Raw genomic sequence first — 21,485 nt, forward strand, 5'->3', positions numbered from 1 at the left:
GAACTTGCATGACATCTTTTGTCCTACCCTCCCGTGGCAGCGGGGTCCTAATGGAAACTAAGGGATATTAAGGCCTCCTTTTAATAGAGAACCGGAACAAAGCATTAGCACATAGTGAATACATGAACTCCTCAAACTACGGTCATCACCAGTAAGTATCCCGATTATTGTCAGTTTGGGGTTAACGGATCATAACACATAATAGGTGACTATAGACTTGCAAGATAGGATCAAGAACTCTCATATATTGATGAAAACATAATAGGTTCAGATCTAAAATCATGGCACTCTGGCCCTAGTGACAAGCATTAAGCATAGCAAAGTCATAGAAACATCAATCTCAGAACATAGTGGATACTAGGGATCAAACCCTAACGAAACTAACTCGATTACATGGTGAATCTCATCCAACCCATCACCGTCCAGCAAGCCTACGATGGAATTACTCACGCACGGCGGTGAGCATCATGAAATTGGTGATGGAGGATGGTTGATGATGAAGACGGCGATGAATCCCCCTCTCCGGAGCCCCGAACGGACTCCAGATCAGCCCTCCCGAGAGGTTTTAGGGCTTGGCGGCGGCTCCGTATCGTAAAACGCGATGATTTCTTCTCTCCTATTTTTTCTCCCCGAAAGCAGTTATATAGAGTTGGAGTTGGAGTCGGGAGGTCTCTAGGGGGGCCACGAGGTAGGGGGCGCCCCCACCCTCATGAGAAGGGTGTGGGCCCCCTGGTCTTCATCTTTGGCAAGGATTTTTTATTATTTATTATAATATATCCATGGAGTTTTAGGTCATTCCAAGTACTTTTGTTTTCTGCACATAAAACAACATCATGGCAATTCTGCTGAAAACAGCGTCAGTCCGGGTCAGTTCCACTCAAACCATACAAGTTAGAGTCCAAAACAAGGGCAAAAGTGTTTGGAAAAGTAGATACGACGGAGACGTATCAACTCCCCCAAGCTTAAACCCTTGCTTGTCCTCAATAATTCAGTTGACAAACTGAAAGAAATAAAGAAAAACTTTTACAAACTCTGTTTGCTCTTGTTGTTGTAAATATGTCAAGCTAGCATTCAAGTTTGCAGCAAAGATTATAACTAACCACATTTGCAATAATTCTCAGGTCTCATGATTACGCATATCAATAGCATAACCAACTAGCAAGCTATAATAGTAAATCTCGGATGACAACACTTTCTCAAAACAATCATAATATGATATAGCAAGATGGTATCTCGCTAGCCCTTTCTGAGACCGCAAAACATAAATGCAGAGCACCTTTAAAGATCAAGGACTGACTAGACATTGTAATTCATGGTAAAAGAGATCCAATCATAGTCACACCCAATATAAATTAACAGTAATGAATGCAAATGACAGCTGCACTCTCCAGCTAGTGCTTTTTAATAAGAGTGAGGGAGTCCTGGATTAGGGGGTCTCCGGGCAGCGGACTATCTCCATTGGCCGGACTGTTAGACTATGAAGATACAAGATTGAAGACTTCGTCTCGTGTCCGGGTGGGACTCTACTTGGCATGGAAGGCAAGCTAGGCAATACGGATATGGATATCTCCTCCTTTGTAACCGACCTTGTGTAACCCTAACCCTCTCCGGTGTCTATATAAACCGAAGGGTTTTAGTCCATAGGACAAGAACCATAACATACAATCATACCATAGGCTAGCTTCTAGGGTTTAGCCTCTCTGATCTTGTGGTAGATCTACTCTTGTACAACCCATATCATCAATATTAATCAAGCAGGACGTAGGCTTTTACCTCCATCAAGAGGGCCTGAACCAGGGTAAAATATTGTGTCCCCTGCCTCCTGTTACCATCCGGCCTAGACACACAGTTCGGGACCCCCTACCCGAGATCCGCCGGTTTTGACACCGACATTGGTGCTTTCATTGAGAGTTCCTCTGTGTCGTCGCCGTTAGGCTTGGTGGCTCCTCCGATCATCAACAACGATGCAGTCCAGGGTGAGACTTTTCTCCCCGGACATATCTTCGTATTCGGTGGCTTTGCACTGCGGGCTAATTCGCTTGGCTATCTGGAGCATATTGAAAGCTACGCCCCTGGCCATCAGGTCAGATTTGGAAGTTTGAACTACACGGCCGACATCCGCGGATACTTGATCTTCGACGGATTCGAGCCGCAGCTGGGCGCGCCGCACTGTCACGATGGGTATGACCTAGCTCTGCCGCCGAACAGTACCCTAGAGAGCGCGCCCGCATCAGCTCCAACCCTTAGCTCGGAAGCAACTGCGCCAATCAAGGACGGGTGGCTAGACACCGCCTCAGGGGCTGCAGTCTCAACGGCGATCGAACCGAACACCAGCCTAATCCTCTGCGAAGCCCGTGACTCCAAGGCGTCGGACTCTTTTCCGGAGTCCGAACCGTACGTGCCCCTGCCAATCGAATCCGATTGGGCGCCGATCATGGAATTCACCGCCGCAGATATCTTTCAGCACTCGCCCTTCGGCGACATCCGGAGCCCGCTCTCACCGCCCTGGCCCCTCAAGACGCCAGCTGCCCGCCGCATGCATGCATAGCAAGTAGTACTCCTTATGTGGAGGAGAGAGAGGCATTGACAAAGTCAAGGAGTGGGTTCTGCAAGAGCCCGTCTCTACACGTGCTCCTAGGTATAAAAAATAATTCTAAAAAAGGCATAAAAACAATTGTGTCTTAAAAAAGAAAGGTAAAAAACATTTGAGAGGAAATAGATAGAGAGAAAGTGAGAAAAAAGCTGTAACATGGGCATTACATGAGGATGAAGGGAGTGGTGCACATGCCAAGTTCACTGGGCTGCCGTGTTTCACACTCCTCCGTCGTAACAGTGGAGACAATAGCTTTCATCAAAAATAAACAATGAATACTCATTGCTCGTCCTCTATATCGAAAAGAATACTTTCATTCGCCGACATGTGGGACGTCAACCATCCTGGTCCACCTGCCATGCACAAAATTATCCTGGTCTACACCGGTCATATCGCTGGCCCAACCTTTCCGATTGTAAGTTGTTCGGATGAAAGAACCATCAAGATGTAACGCCCTCGATGCGGCTATATCTCCCACATGTCGAAGCACGACTTAGAGGCATAACCGCATTGAAAGCAATGTCGCAAGTGAGGTAATCTTCACACAACCCATGTAATACGTAAGGGAAAGAGATACATAGATGGCTTACAATCGCCACTTCACACAATACATGAATACAGCATCACATCATCCAAATACAATCAAGGTCCGACTACGGAACCAAAATAAAAGAAGAACCCCAAATGCGACAAGGTCCCCAATCGACCCCAACTGGGCTCCACTACTGATCAACTAGAATGAAACCACACAAAGGACAAGATCTTCATCAAGCTCCTCCTTGAGATTGGTTGCGTCATCTGCACGGTTCAACGTCACCTGCAAACTGGTTTTGGAAGTATCTGTGAGTCACGGGGACTCAGCAATCTCACACCCTCGCGATCAAGACTATTTAAGCTTATAGGAAGGTTAAAAGGTATGAGGTGGAGCTGCAGCAAGCGACTAGCATATATGGTGGCTAAACATACACAAATGAGAGCGAGAAGAGAAGGCAAAGAACGATCGAGAAACTATGATCAAGAAGTGATCCTAGAACAACCTACGTCAAACATAACTCCAACACCGTGTTCACTTCCCGGACTCTACCGAGAAGAGACCATCATGGTTACACACACGGTTGATGCATTTTAATTAAGGTCAACTTCAGGTTTTCTACAACTGGACGTTAACAAATTCCCATCTTCCCATAACCGTGGGCACGGCTTTCGAAAGTTCAAATCCCTGCAGGGGTGTCCCAACTTAGCCCATCACAAGCTCTCACGGTCGACGAAGGATATTCCTTCTAGCAGGAAGACCCGATCAGGCTCGGAATCCCGGTTACAAGACATCCTCGACAATGGTAAAACAAGTCCAGCAAGACCACCCGATGCGCCGACATCCCGATAGGAGCTGCACATATCTCGTTCTCAGGGCAACACCGGATAAGCAATCCGTACAATTAAAACCAACCCTCGAGTTTCCCCGAGGTGGCACTGCAAGGGGCTCTAGTTTGGACCAACACTTAGACAAGCACTGGCCCGGGGGGTTAAAATAAAGATGACCCTCGGGATGCGCGACTCCCAAGGGAAAAAGGCTAGGTGGCGAATGGTGAAACCAAGGTTGGGCCTTGCTGGAGGAGTTTTATTCAAGGCGAACTGTCAAGGGGTTCCCATTATTACCCAACCGCGTAAGGAACGCAAAATCCGGGAACATAACACCGATATGACGGAAACTAGGGCGGCAAGAGTGGAACAAAACACCAGGCATAAGGCCGAGCCTTCCACCCTTTACCAAGTATATAGATGCATTAATTAAATAAGAGATATTGTGATATCCCAACAAGTAAATATGTTCCAACAAGGAACAACATCTCCATGTTCCAACGAGGAACAAACTTCAATCTTCACCTGCAACTAACAACGCTATAAGAGGGGCTGAGCAAAGCGGTAACATAGCCAAACAACGGTTTGCTAGGACAAGGTGGGTTAGAGGCTTGGTTCAACAATATGGGAGGCATGATAAGAAAGTGGTAGGTATCGCAGCATAGGCATATCAAAAGAGCGAGCAACTAGCAAGCAAAGATAGAAGTGATTTCGAGGGTATGATCATCTTGCCTGAGATCCCGCAAGGAAGAAGAACGAGTCCATGAAGAAGACAAACGGGCATAGATGAACGGGTCCTCATGAACGCGATGTTACCGGAACCAACCCGAAGAAGCAACACCGGAAAGAAGAACACAACATAGTAAACAACCAACACATGAACATGGTATGATATGCGGGATGCGGTATACGATGCATATGCATGATTTGCAAAGGAATGATTGAACCTGGCCTCAACTTGGAAATCCAAGTGTGCCACTGGAAAGGTGAGGTGATTTCGGTTGAAATCGATATAAAGATCACCGGAATCGGATGCACGGTTTGGAAATGGCAAGCAAAATAAATATGGCACCGGTCTGCGATAAACAGCAAGTAGCCAACTAAATGCAACAAGATAAATATGCTACAGCACTCAAACATGGCAACAAAATACATGGCAGGGATCCACACATGATGCTTGACAAAAGATGAACACTGAGCTACGGCCAAATCATCCATTAACAGGTTCAAACAAGCATGGCAAAAGTGCAATTGGTAAACAGATTTCACACTTGGTGAAATTAACACTTGTCTGGAAATTTCAGATCAGGTAGCACACTTTGGAGCATGAAAACTATATGCTACAGGAGCTTAACATGGAAAAGTAAGGCATTGCATGGAGCTACTCAAAGAGCTTAACAAAAGTCCCTTAGTGACCTTGAGCCAAAAGGGATCAGAAAATACAATTGCAAGCATGTGAACATGGCAAAAACATAATCAGGTTACAGACTTAGAGAAAAACTGGAGCATGCAAATCTGTTAACAAGTAGGCATGTTTACGAGCTCGATGCACTCGCTACAGAGCAAGGCATGACAATCTAAGCATACACCCATCACAAATACATGTTATATAAGCTAGACATGGCAAGAACAACAACATAGCATGCACGGATCAACAACAACATCCTCGGCAAAATCGCTAACAAGTAGACAATCTGCCCAGATTCACGAAATAGCAAAAGTAGAGCTCGATTGACTCAAGCTAGGTTGCTCCATAATTGAAAACAAAGACATGGATGGATAGAGCACCACAAGATTAACAAATCATCCTTACTGATCATCCTCAAAAGAGGCACGAATCACTAGGAAACAACATGAACATATGGCATATTGATAAAAACAGATCAAGGACTTAGTGTAATCCTAAGTCCCTGAAATCGGCATTAACGAATGCACCACTTTGCAAGCTTGTTCTAGTCACCACACATATCACAAAAAATACATGGATAGCACCTCTGGAAAGATGGCAAGGCATATAACAAAACTCATGTAGAGCTCAGGAGCACATCATGCACACATTAATCATGGCAAAAATGACAAATAGCTATTTGGAGCAGCAGATCTGGCAATTAACTCAAATAGCACACTTCCAACAGCATTTCAGGCATCAAGATGAGCTCAAATGAAAATGATGCAATGAGATGAAATGATGTACTCTCAGAGACAAACATTTTGATATGCTACACGCATGAATCGGAGCTACGGATGCAAAGTTATGATGCGGTGAAGATATCAAAATAGATCTAAGAGAGGGGGAGAAAGTCAACCCTAAAGATGTTTGGATCTGAGATCCAGATCGCACGCTGATTGAGGAGGGGTCGGGCTCGCCGGAGTAGGGCACCGGATTAGGCGTGCGGCGGCGGGGATGGCCAAGTCCGGCCAGCCGGGGCGCCGTGGAGGAGGCCCGCCGCGGCGGGGCCACACCGGCAAAGGGCGGCGCCCGCGGGAAGAAGGTGAGGCGCCGGCGCGGTGGCCGCGCTCGAGCATGGCGGCGGCGGCGGCGGTCGGAGGACGAGGCAAAGGGGCGGCGTGGCGAGGCGCTCGGGAGGAGGAGGCGGGGCCCGGGCGCGGGGCGGAGAGGGCCGGCCTTGGGCCCGACGGGCTTCGGCGGCGGCGGGGGCAGGAGCCGCCACATAGCGCTCGTCTATTGGCGCGGGGTGGTGTCCGGCGCGGAGGCGGACATGTCCGGCGGCGGCGCAAGGAATTTTAGGTTTAGGGGGAGAAGAGACCCGAGATTTTCGGGGAGAGGTCTATATATAGGCATAGAGGGAGCTAGGAGAGTCCAAATGAGGTGCGCTTTCGGCCACGCGATGGTGATCGAACGACCAAGATGATGGAGGAGGTTTAAGTGGGTTTTGGGCCACTTTGGAAGGGTGTTGGGCTGCAACACACACGAGGCCTTCTCGGTCCCTCGGTTATCCGTTGGAGCATCAAACGAAGTCCAAATGGTATGAAACATGATAGGCGGTCTACCGGTGTTAAACCAAGGCCGCTTGGCAAGTCTCGGTCCAATCCAGAAATGTTTAACACCCACACACGAAAGGAAGGTAAAAATGACCACCGGAGGAGATAGGAGGGCCGGAATGCAAAACGGACAACGGGGAAATGCTCGGATGCATGAGACAAACATGTATGCAAATGAAATGCACATGATGACATGATATGGAATGCATGACACACAAGCAATGACAAGGAAACAACAACAAATAACTAGAGGACACCTGGCACATCGGTCTCGGGGCGTTACACATGACTTTGTTGAATTCCGCTTCTTCAAGAAAACTTACTGTACCCGCAATACTGCTACCACACGCGAAGACTGGACGGCACTGTACCACGTCATATCACTGAAACCCACTAGGCCAAACTAGCCCGCCTAGGTCATCTATTTTGGAACGGAGGGAGTACGTCTCTGCACTCCTATGATTTTGTGTTGCACGTTCTCTGTACTTCTGCCACGATTTTCCTACCCTATTAACCAAATGAGGCCTGAATGTATGTCGACTATTGTCTGATCGATCGCTAAGCCTACAATTTTAGGAGCTAGGGCTATTGGTCGATCGACGAGGGATAAGTATAAGTGTACCACGAGCTCATCAGCCCCAATGTTTCTCTTCGGTGAGTGTTTTGCAAGTACTATAGCTCGCACAGTAGCTAGCCTACTAACACCAAGAATCATCAAACAAGCCCTGCTGATATGATAAACAGTTCAAACTTATATCTAAGCATGCCATATATTACATCAAAAGCTGGTGAGGATACATCTGTTTCCATAACTCGGAGAGGGTTCACATGATTCATCGCATGATTCACTAACAAACAAAAGTAGCAAGATCCGCCCACACAAGACAGTGCACTAGCCCTAAGATGGTTTGATAACATGCATCGTTCTGGTAATTAAACACGGGGCAATGCAAACTACCCTGAAGGATTAGCGCGACCAACTATTTCTTGTCATCAATCTCTCAGGCAATGACCACAACGCGGACAGCGGCATGGGAATCGATTTCTAGGGCGATGTCCATAGGACTGACCACGACATCGAAATCGATCTTTGGGCGATGTCCACAGGATGGACAGCGGCATCGGAATCGATCTCCGGGGCGATGCCAACAGGATGGGCCACGACATCGGAATCATCAAGGACGTCCACCGGCACCTGCACAACCCTAACATATTAGCAAGCACATTGCAAATAATCAAAAACCACAACTATGGTAATAAGCCATTATTTTTTACCTTGTGCAGCTCACCGGGGGATCTCATCCCTCCGGGGGCCATCTCCTCATCCTTGATGGGGGCCATCACCTTGCTAGGGGAATACTGCTTCTCAACGGCGACTATCTCCTCAAACTAGGTCTTGAGCCTCACATAGGTGGCAATCAGAGTTCCTGGGGTAGGCACGGTGGGGCTCTTGCTGTTCTTCCAACTTTCTTTGAGGAGTTCGTCCGCCAATGTCCTCAACTCTTTGGCCAGTGCTTGTTTCTTGGAGTTCTTCGTCTCCATGGGTTGGCCCACCAACATGGTCAACTCGTTGGTCGGTGCTCACTTCCTGGAGATAGCTGTCTCCAGTGGGTTTTCCGCCAGCAACTCTTTGCCTAGTGCTCCAGGATCCATTAATGAACTGATAAACAAAAAGTAATTGAAAGGAAACCACAATCGCAATGAAAACGGGAAAATAATAGGATGTGAGAATCGGTCGGTGCTTCACAAAAAGAAGATTCTTGGAATGAAAATATAGCATCATAACTGATTCGCCCACCTTTCCTTCATCGGTACAGAAGAAAAATGGCAGAAGTGAGTAGCCTGGAGTGAGGTTTTCTTCAAGAAAGGGAAGAAAGGGCTTGAATGAGTGTTCCAGTGAAATGATGGTTGCTTCGTCCAGTCCAACTTGGAGGCCACCTTACCACTGCTGGTAAAGGTGTGGGTTTTGTGATATGACGGGTCATGACGGCCACACCAGGGTGACTGGTGAGTCTCGACTGTAGCACCTCGCTGTGATTTGGTGGATGGCACGCGGGCCCGGATGCTTTGAAATGTCCCGCATGTGCACCGCGACCAAGGCAGAGAGGAAAACGAGAGAACTACGTACTTAATGCATGAGTTTAATTAGGGTAGTTTTGTAAAGTACGAGATACATTCCTCCAATCACAAAATGCCTTGGTTCATGAGATTTGAGATTTGAGCCCTATAAACCGGAAGGGAGGGAGTACTCACATGGTGTAGTCTAGTCACTTGTTGAAATCGCTAGAAAGGCAAATACTCCTTTCCGGTTTACAGGGCTATACTACTCCCTCCGTCTAGGTGTGTAAGTCATCTTACGAAAACCAAATAGTCCCAAAACACTTAGGCGCGGTGCATTAACTTCTACCTTGTTTCTTGTTTCTTGACATATCAACCAATAAGAGATGAGAGGTGTGCATGCTTTTATTGACTTGCAATGGCTAGTTCATTGCATGCAATGCTATTAATTGGCAAATAAACATTGGTGACCCTAGGAGGAAACGGTGCTAAGCATGTGGACCTATGCAGAATGAGTATCAACCAATGGATAATGGAGTTTAATTGTTAAACAATCGCAATTTTGTCTCATGCAAGAGCCTGGCTAGTACTCCAAGGAACCGCACCACGCGAGTGTTCGCAACTGCCACGTTCAGGTTGCGGCTCTTCGCCTCTTCAAGAAGATGAACAATCATGTTACTCCTACTTTTACAATATCGAATCCACTGTTGCATGTCCGTCCACCTCGTGCGGGAGGGATAGCGTGTAGCGAAAGCTTCTACTTAGTGCTCCTGCATTTGCTTCTATGACAGGTGGGCCCAACAGGTGGTTGGCCCTCCTGTCATGCAGCCAAAGGCAGGTGCAGTTAAGGCACCGGAGCTCAGTCCGCGAGGGAGAGGGCATTGTAGTAATCAAATTTCTCGGTCTTGTACGAGTTGACACGACACATCAAAGCACTGCACTCGATATAAGTCTTTTTACACATTTCAAATGGGCTACTTCGTATGTAGGAGTAGACATATTCTGCTTTGTATGTAGTCACTTGTTGCAATCTCTTAAAAGACTTATATTTGGAACGGAGGGAGTACAACGCATGCATGCATGCCGTGACTTTCCTTTTGATACTTGCATGTGTTGATTTGATGCATCTTGCCAAATTTTGACTATAAATTTAACTAACCAAATTTTCATGCATGTCACAAAAAATTACGGGGCTGTTTGGATTGTGACTATGTTTGTCTTATGTTGCCACATTATTTTTCACACACTTGCCACACTTGCCTAACCTGAGTTGCTCAAATTGTTAGACACACTTTGGCTTGCCTAAGGGAATCTTGCCACAATTTTTGTGTCTATGACATGTGGGGTTCACTTCTAATAAGAAAATCTTGTCTTAGGTGTGGCTAATAAAAAAGACTTATATTTAGGAACGGAGGGGGTAGAAAATATAAATAATAATGCATGTTGGGGCAACCCACGTTTCCGCTAATTTTAGCCGTGGGCTTGTTCACAATTTTTACGAGGGGGTGGTTGTTCATTTAATGGAGGGACTTGTAGTACCAGACTTGAACGATACAAAGTGCGACCTGGCACACCGTAACACCACTTGGAACAAGCGGGTAGCTATCTCAAAAAACAATGAACAACTAAAAACCCGCGACCTGGCATGTAGTAGTACACAATTTTAAACGATTGTTTTGATGGAGTGAAAAAGGAAAACAACCCCACTATGTATATATAGGTCGGATCCTCCGCCTTCCTTGCTAGGGTTGCTCTATTCACACACACCTCTCCACATCTAAACAAGATAGGGGTAGTAACACTGTCTTTCTCCCTTCAAAAAACACTGGCTTTCTATCCTCACCACTGGTTACAGATCCGGATGTATCCACCTCCGCCGGTGAAGGGGAGGAGGGGCAGCGTTTAGGCCGTCGTCGACAGCGAGGGAGGAGACCCAGTGCCGGCCGCACCGTTATCTCTGGCCGAGCGCCGGCGCGGGAGGTCCTCCGATCCCTTCGTCGTTGCATGTGGGCGGATCCGGCCTCCCGCCGCCCACCTATCCACATCCCGATGACCTTCAGGTATATCTTCGTTCAAATCCGCCTTAGCTCTACTTCCCCAGCTCGCTACGTCGTTGCATGTGCATCATTTTCTACCTCTCAGCCCCTCTCGATCGTTCTAGACACATCCATTTTGATGACAAGTAATTCTGGACGGAGGGAGTACTTGGTTCAAACAAGAAATAAAGTGGGGGTGGGGGAATTTAGTATGTACATCGGACTTGGTACAAACATGAAGGAAAGGGGGTGAAAGTAGTACAGACTGGTCATCCAACCGGTCTCTTGGTCGAAAAGGGAAATATAGGGGTAACGTTGTACACAGTGGTATGACCAGGACTAGATTTGTTATCCACACATAGGAGTAGGTGGCTAGAGTGAACAAAAATGGGACCAACCCAGATATGTTTCTTGGATGTTTGTTTCTCGGGGCAACAAACTATGAATCACCACTTTATGCCCCTGTTTACGTACATGGTGCTGGACTGCTGGTGCACCCACTGTCCCATGCGCTTATACCAAATATTTAGGCTCCGTTCGGAATAAAGGGGCAGAAAACATAGGTCTTGATGAAAATAGAGGAATAGGAAAGGAATGTAGGTATAAAACTATGGAACAGCGAAGCGGAGGAAACTCTCAAGAGAATGTGTTCGGATGGACTAGGAAATGTACAGATTTGTTTTTTTTAGAGTAGCATGCTTGGCAGTATGAGATGCTATTTGTTTATTCAGCTGCACAGTGACTACTCTTGTCCTCACCTCACGTACCACACATAGGTTGATTTTTTTTATTCCGGCAACACAGCACATCGACCTGTCTAATGCATGGCAGCGAGCGCCTGCCTCGGGCTTCCACCCAAAAAATGAGCAGCGCGTGGATGTTTCTAATCCTATGGAATCAGTACTACCGGACCAGCTTTCCTATGAAACACTATTCACCTTTCCCGTGTTCCGAACGGTTGGAAGGGAAAGAATATCGTAGGAATTGTGTTCCTACAAAAATCCTGCACCAAACCTGTGAACCTAACGCAGCCTTAGCTGTTCTTAATCTAATGTTCCAGGTAAAAATGAAGCCATGCCACTATTATAAGCCATGACAAGTTTAGCTAAATGTTTTTGCCTGTTATTGATTGAGACTCTGAATGTTTCCTCTGTGCCTTTTTGTGCAAACAGGGATATCCAATTCACCTGGTTGCTGTTGTGACCTTTTGGTGCACTGCACAAAACTCTTCTTAAAAGAAGTGACTTTTGTGCTATTTAACTGGAATGTCAGAATGGAACACTTGGTTCATTTTGGTGGAACTGCACAAAGGGAGATATGTGTTCCAATCCTCATCATCCATATTTGCACCATTACCTTCCTTTAGGTAAGAATGATATTTAATGCATGTGTTCATCTCTATTTTCCGACTGCCATGAGAAAATAATGTTGTTTTTTTACTAGTACACTTGTACTCCCTCACGGACAAAACCAATTCTGAATTAGAAGGCCAATCATGTACTTGGTTTCACCAACTGGTGAGGAGAAAGAGAAACAGAGCTTGAAGAGGAAGAAGAAGAAGAATAAACAGTGCCAAGGCGATCTTGCTGAAGCCAGAGGCCTCAGTCGAGGCCATTCAAGGGCTCCGGCAACGACTACCTTACATGTGATATGATCCTCCAGGGAGCCCTTCCACTTCTGCTGTCTCACTTAATTAATTAGGAGTACTTAAGTACCACTAATTTATTACTGCCTAATTTTCCGGTTAGAGTTAAACAAATCTTTAGTAGGACCCTATGCTGAATCATGTACATGTGTATGTTTGTCTATGGAGGTGAATCATGTGGTGGAGCAGGGAGGGAATATTATTAGTGTCATGACATAATTGTGCTATTGTTTTGCATGTCAATTTATTGCCATTGGTTCAATGAGGCAATGTTTTGCGTATTGTCCATCATGAATTTGATGCTACTGTTTGAGTAATATGCTAATGTCTTCCTATCCTTTCTCACTAAGCTAATGAAGGTTTCACCTTGTTCCTACTTGTGCAAACAGGGATCATGTTGTGCCAATCATACATTTTAGTGGAACTACACAATACAATACAATGAACTGCTGGAAGTTCTTGATAATCTTTTGATATAATCTCAGCACTCGTAAACAAGAGTGATTTCAACCATACATCTGAAGTGCACAAAAATATATACTATTGTGTGATTCCAGTGAGTGCTTTATCATCTCTTATGTGACTACATGAATAAGCTTTTTTTCTCAGGTTGGTACGGGCCTAAGGCCTTCATCCATATTAGTTTGCTGTCATCTCTATTTGTATCGTGCTACTGTCATGAGAAACTCCTTTATCTTTGCACGTTAAAGTTTTGCAACCTATGATAAATGGCAATGCTTTGAGTGTTGAGTTGAGCTAATTGGCACTGATTAAATAAACTAATACCTCTCTTTAAGGAAGACTACTATGTTGCTAACTTTACCCATTAAGATAATGAGGGTGCTTCTATTTGTTAGTGTATGTGTCATCAACTATTCCCACTATTACAGTAATCTCACTCTCTCAATATATGTGCCAACAGGGATGCTCGATTTTGGTGGAACTGCACAAAAACTTTGGGTGCTTCATTGCCTCGACAGCTTCCATCCTTTCTTGTTAGTCGCTAGTCTCCGCTTGCTTTCTTCCTTTGTTGTCAGTCGCTTGGCTTATCTCGGCTTCCAGTCAAAGGAAATAGTAATTGATATGCTACCTCACACAGGTTGGTACTGGTCTTTATCCTGATTATTGTGCCTGTCATATGTATTGGTAATTTCGTATTGTGCTACTGTTTGCCGATTTCATAAAGGAGTAATTTGGAGCCTGAACTCGCAGGCAAATCATTACATCAGGTGATTTCAGTAGAACTGCACAAAATGATCAGATGGACAGGTACTTATGCTGCTGCTATGTACTCCAAAGTTCACTCAGACAAGCATCGATGTTGACAAGAAGTGCCTATATTCATTCGAGTATCAACCGGCGTCAACCAATTGTCAAACTCCAAGTATTAGGAGAGTGAACGCCAAAAATATTGCTTGGTGCATAGCCCGGAAAAACGTAGTCCAGTCTTTGGTCCCAACTTGTGCCTTTTGGTTATCGGCACATATGGTAGCGAACTATATGGCATGGAGTCTAAAGATTCCAGACAAGTTGGTTGATGCGTATATTCATCTGGCACTTAATCAGTCTGCACGCCAAGGATGCTCCATTTCAGTTGAACTGCACAAAAAATTTGGGTGGTTCATTTTCTCAACCGCCTCCTTTCTCGTCTGCAAAGTAGAATTTTGGCGAGATACAGTACCAAGATGAGCCAGTAAACTAGTTGGATGAAAGTAGTGGCCAAGTTGCTCAAACCTCCCTCGGCACGAGGCCACTATTTGAGGATAAACCTACAAGCAAAGTTCAGATTGTCTGTACTGCCTCTTATGTACTCGAAAGTTTACTCATACAAGAACTAATTTTAGCAAGAAGTACCTCCGATTGAACACCATTTACCAGTCTATACCCTAGGTAATTAAAGTTCATCCATGGATCATATTGGCTGTGATCTCAATCATTTGGATGCATAAACATAATGAACATGTGTATATCTGAATCTTTTTGTGAATTATGTATGAATATTGTCGTGTGATCTATCAATCATTTGGATGCATAGATATGCTGAGCTTGTGTATATATGAATCTTTTGAGTTGTTGATAGTGAATGTTGGCTATGAATATGAACGTGTCCTATGAACCTGAGTTTGATATGAATGTTTACCTTTTCTGTTGTATTTGTGTGTGAACTTGTTAGTATGCCTACTGTGGGGTATAAAACGCAGGTCTCTTATAAAAGTAATGTTGTGTCCAATTTATGTTTTCCCTTCTAACCACATTATATATACTAGCAAAAGGGCCCGTGCGTTGCAACAGGAAAAAAATATGGCACACACTTACGTTTTATTCTTCTTTACCGGGTCTGTCATTACATGTGCTGGTGTAATAACATCATATATTACCAAACTGCCTTAGGAGTTTTTGTCTCAGGCACCACAGTGAGAATGATTGACAATATGAGCATCACCAGCCTAAAGGAAGTTGTTATTGTTATGACCGGCATGGCCAAGAGGATATATGATGCGCACTGACATCCAACAACAACATTTCTCATGGTTTTTTTTCTGAACCAGTGCTATATTTGATTATTTGGCACAAAAAAGTGGTAATTCTTTCACTCCAACTATGGCCAACATGGCTCTTCATTCTTCCAAAAGATGTCCCTTATGATATTTTTTCAGAAAAAAGGAGTGCATTATCTCCTTGCTGTCGTCTAACTGAAGGAAACTGAATGTGAAAATTTAAGTGCATATAGACTAACCCACTCGGAGTGCATACAAAAATATTTTTATCCAAGTCATCAGTGCCAACACTGTACCTCCAATGTCCATCTGCATCTACACGGCTAGGTCTAATCTTAAGCAAGAATGAAACTACCAAGCAAACTGAGATAACAGCATGTAGTCGACCCTGGGCAGCAGGTGGTCAGGGATCATCAGCATAGAAACACGAAATCGGCTGACGACCGCCGAGCATGGCCAGGCCCATCTTGCTCTCGTGGCTGCCGTGGTGGCTCCCGGGCCTCTCCGTGGCTCCTCCACTCCGAGTCCACAGCCTAACCTCGGCATTCCGCCTCCATCCGCCGCGCTTGTGTCCATGTCGTGCGTGGTGTAGAGGTGGCCAGCATGTGGAACAGGCTGCGTCGCAGGCGTGTGCACGCTGCGCCTTCGCTTCCTCAACCCGGCGAGCGCCGGACTGAACAGCTTCACGCTGGACTGCCATTTTGTTGTACAATTTCCCTTCGTTCTCATTCTGTGTTTGTTAATTCAAGAGGCTCGATGTTGATATGCAATTTTCCTAGGTATATAAACTGGTAGACTTTCATGTAAGCAATCGAGGTGGGATTACTCCGAGTACATGTGTGAAAATCAGGTAAGGTACAAATACAGAAGCGTGCATGCAGGCCGAAACATGCGTGCAGGCCCAATAAGAGAATGTGGACGTGGACCAATTGGATGGACAAAGTTTTTAGTACCGCCTCGCAGCAATTGGATGGATTGTCGATCCAAACTAACGAAAAAAAACTGAAAGCATAAATTCACGGAAAGATGCGTATTGTGACGGTGAACCCAAAGAGTCAATACGTGCTTTATTATTAGGGAAAGATTTATATTATTACTATTATCGTATATTTTATAGAGACTTATATATACATTATAAAAACATCCCACGTGTTATTAACTTATAAAAGTAAATGTTTAACGGAAGTTGGCAAGGAAAATCCTGGTTGTTTTTGACTCACAGGCAAGGAAAATCCTGGTGATTGCGTACAAAAGCTTGCGGAGATTTTAAGGACCAATTTAATAATAACACGCTCATTTTTATTTTGAGCAATAACTCGCTAATTTCTTAATTATATATATATATATATATATGTGCCTCTCCGGTTTATTCTTTGATATTGATTGCTCCTTCTAACATAACATTATATATATAACGAGCCCACCTAATATGTGTATTTCAAGGAAGTGCAAATGGGCTGGGATTTCTTAGAAAATATAAATGGGCCTGATTGACGCGAAATTATTTGTTCACCCAGCCCAACAAATGTACTATACATTCTAGAAAACATGGGTTAAATATATGCCACATTTTTGTAGGCTGACATGTGGGCCAATAGGTCGAAGCCTACGCAGGGCGTTGTCAACTTGGTCAACAAATGATTGTGTCATCCACAGCCATTGGATTTATATCCAACGGCAGGCATGCACCTTCAATCTCTCGTCTTCTTCCTCCAGCGTCGTCGGGATCGCCTGGTTCGGCCTCCGGCGGCTAGCGGCTCTGCTTAGCACGCATCGCTGCGAAACGCTACCCCACTGCCGGCCAGGCTATCCCTCCACCCCTCGACACCTCCAGTTATTCTCCACAGACTACAGCCCCACACCGCAACAGAACCAGTTATAACCCTTCTCCTCCTCTCAATCTACGACTCCACTGCCACGTTTTCCCATCTCTGAGTCGTTCCCGTCCGGGGCCTTGCTGTGTTCGGTGCGGCGTGGTCAACAAACGAGAGTCATCGGAAGAGGACTGTACGTGGAGAGCCTGACGGCTGGGAGCCACGAGGTCCATGGTCACACGCAAGGAAAGTTCCTCCTTATTAAGATGAAAAAAATGTTTCCTCCACCTGACAGCTGGGACCCACCGGCTGTATCTTCGCACGGAAGGAAGTGCCTCCTTGCTTTGCAAAAAAAATATTCATCCCCTTGACAGCTGGGACCCGTCAGATTTGGTGACTGACTTGTGGGCCTACTAAGCGGACGTGTACGCACGGCTTTGTCAACTTAATCAACAAATGATTCTAGCAGTTGGACCGTTGGATGTTAATCCAACAGCCGTGCTCCTTCTTCAACCTATGTTCTTGCTCCTGTCTCCTGTGGGCGGCACCGCGGCTGTGCTGCCGCGCACCCGAACCAGTGAAGTTTCCCACTCCTCTCCATCTGTGACTCCACTGCCCCGTCTTCCCCATCTCCGGGTTGTTCCAGTCTGGGTGCGCTCGGCGCAGTGTGGTCAACATGGTCAACAACCGAGAGTCATCGGAAGATGACTGTATGTGAGAGGCTAACAGTGGGGACGCACCACGCCCATGGACGCATGCATGCAACGGAATACGACGAGGTCAACATGGTCAAGGAACAACTTCCATCGGAAGTATACTGTACGCAAAGAGTCTCAGCTGGGTCCACGGTCGTAGCAAGTAAGTGCCTCCTTATTACGCGGAAAATAATGATTCCTCTAACTGACAACAGGGACCCACTGGACGATCCACCGTATTTTGTGAAAAAAAAACATTTGCCCCTGACTACTGGGACGCACCTGACGGGCCACCGTATTTCGCGAAAAAAATGTTCCCCCCGCTGTCAGCTCGGACCCACCGGAAGTGCCTCCTTATTACGCATAAAAAAATGAATACTCCCCCAGCTAGCTGAGACCCACCTTGGTGGGAGGCTCACTTGTGGGCCTACTAAGTTGACGGGGACGAAGGGCTTTGTCAACTTAGTCAATATGAATGATTCTAGCTCCAGTGACCGTATGATGTCCATCCAACGGCCGTAGTGCTTCTTCAACCTCTGGTCTTCTTGCTCCAGCCGCCCAAAGCAGCGCCGGTTGTGCCGCATCCTCCTGCCTCCCGTGGCCGGCTGTGCTGCCACGGAGGCCTCACCGTCCCCTACTATTCCCACTGCTAGCCAGGCCCTGAGGCGATGGCAGCCTCACACCGCAGCCGAACTAGTGAACCCTCGTACTCCTCTCCGCGCGGGCTTCTACTGCCGCATCTTCCTGGCTCCGCGTCGTCCCCTTCCTAGGCCTCGTCGTCGTCCACCGCCGTGGTGCTCTCCGCGCGACGTGGTCAACGTGGTCAAGGAATGACTTCCATCGGAAGAGTACTGTACGTGGAGAGGCTGACAGCTGGGTCCACGGCCATAGCCCAGTTTTTTTGTGATTTGCCAAGTAAGTCGCTTTGTCAGGCCTGTTGGGCTGCAAATCTTTCAAGACGAGGAGAGCTTTCATTCGGCTGGCCGAGAAAATGGCCCATCAGTAATGAGAAATGGGTTGTACATTTTTAAAACACATCAAACCGGCAATTAGTTTCAAATATCTTTTTTTCATTTCGAGATTTTAAATTACATTAATTTTTATGCGTGGAGAATTTGTTGGATTTTATATTGATATACATTTATTTTTAAAATCAGTTTGAATGTGAGTCGAAATTTCGGGATTAAAAATAGTTCGGACCGCACCAAAATATGCAAAATTTCGTATAATTTTTTAACCGTGGCCACAATATGGGCTGTAATGCTAACAAAAAGAATATGGGCTCCAAAAAACCTTAAGAATTAGCAAATGGGATGTAAATTATTAGAAATAATGGCAGATGGGCTGTATGCTGTTTTTCACAGATTTGAGGCTTTCCTAAAAAAACGTTGGCGCACAAGCAATGATTGTTGGATGTCCATCGAACGACCATCGTGCTTCTTCAATCTCTGCTCTTCCTGCTCCAGCCGCTCAAACAAGCGCCGGCGGGACTGCCTGCTCCCTCCTCGCCGCGGCCGGCTGTGCTACCGCACAGGCCTCACCGCCCCACCATACTCCCATCGCTGGCCTAGCCATCCCTCTAATCACCCACACCTGCTGTTATTCTCCGGCGACGGCAGACGAACCAGTAAACCCTTGTACAGTCGTACTCCCCTCCGCGTAGGAAACAATTGCCGAGTCTTCCCTGCCTCCGTGTCGTTCCCTTCCTAGGCCTCGTCGTCGTCCACCGCCCTGGTGCTCTCGACGTGGCCTGGTCAACGTGGTCAATGACCGACATGCATCTGAAGTGGACTGTATGTGGAGAGGCCGATAGTTGGGTCCACGGCCGCACGCAAGGAAATGCCTCCTTATTACGTGCAAAATAATGATTCCTCCACCTGACATAAGGGACCCACCGAACGGGCCTCTGTATTTTGCGAAAAAACGTTACCGCAACTGACAGCTCGGACCCACCAGCTATATCTTCGCACGCAAGGAAGTGCCTCCTAATTACGCACAAAAAAATGAATACTCCCCCTGTTAGCTGGGACCCAGTATAGTTGCAGGCTGACTTGTGGTCCAACTAAGTTGACGGGGACGGAGGGCTTTGTCAACTTAGTCAATATGCATGATTCTAGCTCCAGTGACCGTACGATGTCCATCCAACGGCCGTAGTGCTTCTTCAACCTCTGGTCTTCTTGCTCCAGCCGCCAAAACCAGCGCCGGTCGTGCCTCGTGCTGCTGCCTCCTGTGGCCGGCTGCGATGTGGCGGAGGAATCACCAACCCCTACTACTCACACCGCTGCGCAGGCTATCCCTCTACTCACCCACACCCCCTGTTATTATGCGGCAACGGCAGCCTCACACTGTAGTGAACCAGTGAACCCTCGTACTCCTCTACGCATGGGCATCCACTGCCGAGTCTTCCCCGGCTCTGCGTCGTCCCCTTCCTAGGCCTCGCTGTCGTCCACTGCCCTGGTGCTCTCGGCGGGGCGTGGTCAACGTGGTCAAGGAACGGCTTCCATCGGACGTGGACTGTACGTGGAGAGGCTGACAGCTGGGTCCACGGCCGCAGCAAGGAAGTGCCTCCTTATTACGTGCAAAATAATTATTCCTCCACCTGACAGCGGGGACCCACCGGACGGGCCACCGTATTTTGCGAAAAAAATGTTTTCCCATGACTACTGGGACCAACCAGCTACATCTTCGCATGCAAGGAAGTGCGTCCGGGCAAAAAAAAACGATTCGCCCCCTGACTACTAGGACCCACCAGCTACATCTTCGCAGGCAAGGAAGTGCCTGACAGTCGGGACCCACCTGGTCAAAGCGTACGTAGCGTTGTCATTCTAGTCGCGAACGTGTACGTACATATATACTGGTGGATGTAGAGGCGCGCACATGTCATAGTAGAGGCGCGTACGTGTTGTAGTAGAGGCGCGCACGTAGCATGTACACGTACGTACAGAGGCTAGGGTGCAAGAAAGAAAATACGGCCACGTATGTGTACAAACGGGCGGGGTCTCGAACGCCTACTCGCGCATACGTACGGACAGGGCTCGTGTGCATGGCTGGGTCGGAACGGAGAATCAGCGTTGTTGTCGTGTTCATGGGGAGGCAACAGAATGCGTCGTGTTCATGGGGAGGCAACAGAATGCATCGTGTTCATGGGGAGGCAACAGAATGCGTCGTGTTCATCGGGAGGCAACGGAATGCGTGGGAGCCAACCGGCTGGGTCGGAACGGAATGCATGGTCGTGTTCATCGGGAGGGCTTGGACAGAACAGGCGATGGAAATGAGGCCTGCCGTACCGCACAACGGAGGAAACAGACCTCCTACATTTGGAACGGGGTCCTGTTGATCGGGAGGGGTCTGGCGTACTGCAAAACGGAGGAAACGGACCTCCTACGGTCAAAACGGGGGTCCTGTTGATCGGGAGGGATGTGGCGTACCGTAAAACGGACGAAACGGACCTCCGACGGTCTAAACGGGGGTCCTGTTCAACGGGAGGGGTGTGGCATACCACAAAATGGGACTCCACGGGATACTGTTCATCTCCACCGTCGACCTCCTCCAGCCTTCACGGGCTACCGTCGACCTCCTCCAGCCTCCACAGGCTCCTGTTCATCCAGCCTCCACCGCGCGCTACTCCACCGGCTATTGTTCAACCACCCCTCCACGGGCACCCCTCCATCGTCTATTGTTCATCTAGCCCTCCACACCACGTGGTCCTGTTCAACCACCCCTCCACGGGCACCCCTCCATCGTCTACTGTTCATCCAGCCCTCCACCACACCACGGGGTCATG

This window comes from Triticum dicoccoides, chromosome 4A, assembly GCF_002162155.2.
Source record: "Triticum dicoccoides isolate Atlit2015 ecotype Zavitan chromosome 4A, WEW_v2.0, whole genome shotgun sequence".
Lineage (NCBI taxonomy): Eukaryota > Viridiplantae > Streptophyta > Magnoliopsida > Poales > Poaceae > Triticum > Triticum dicoccoides.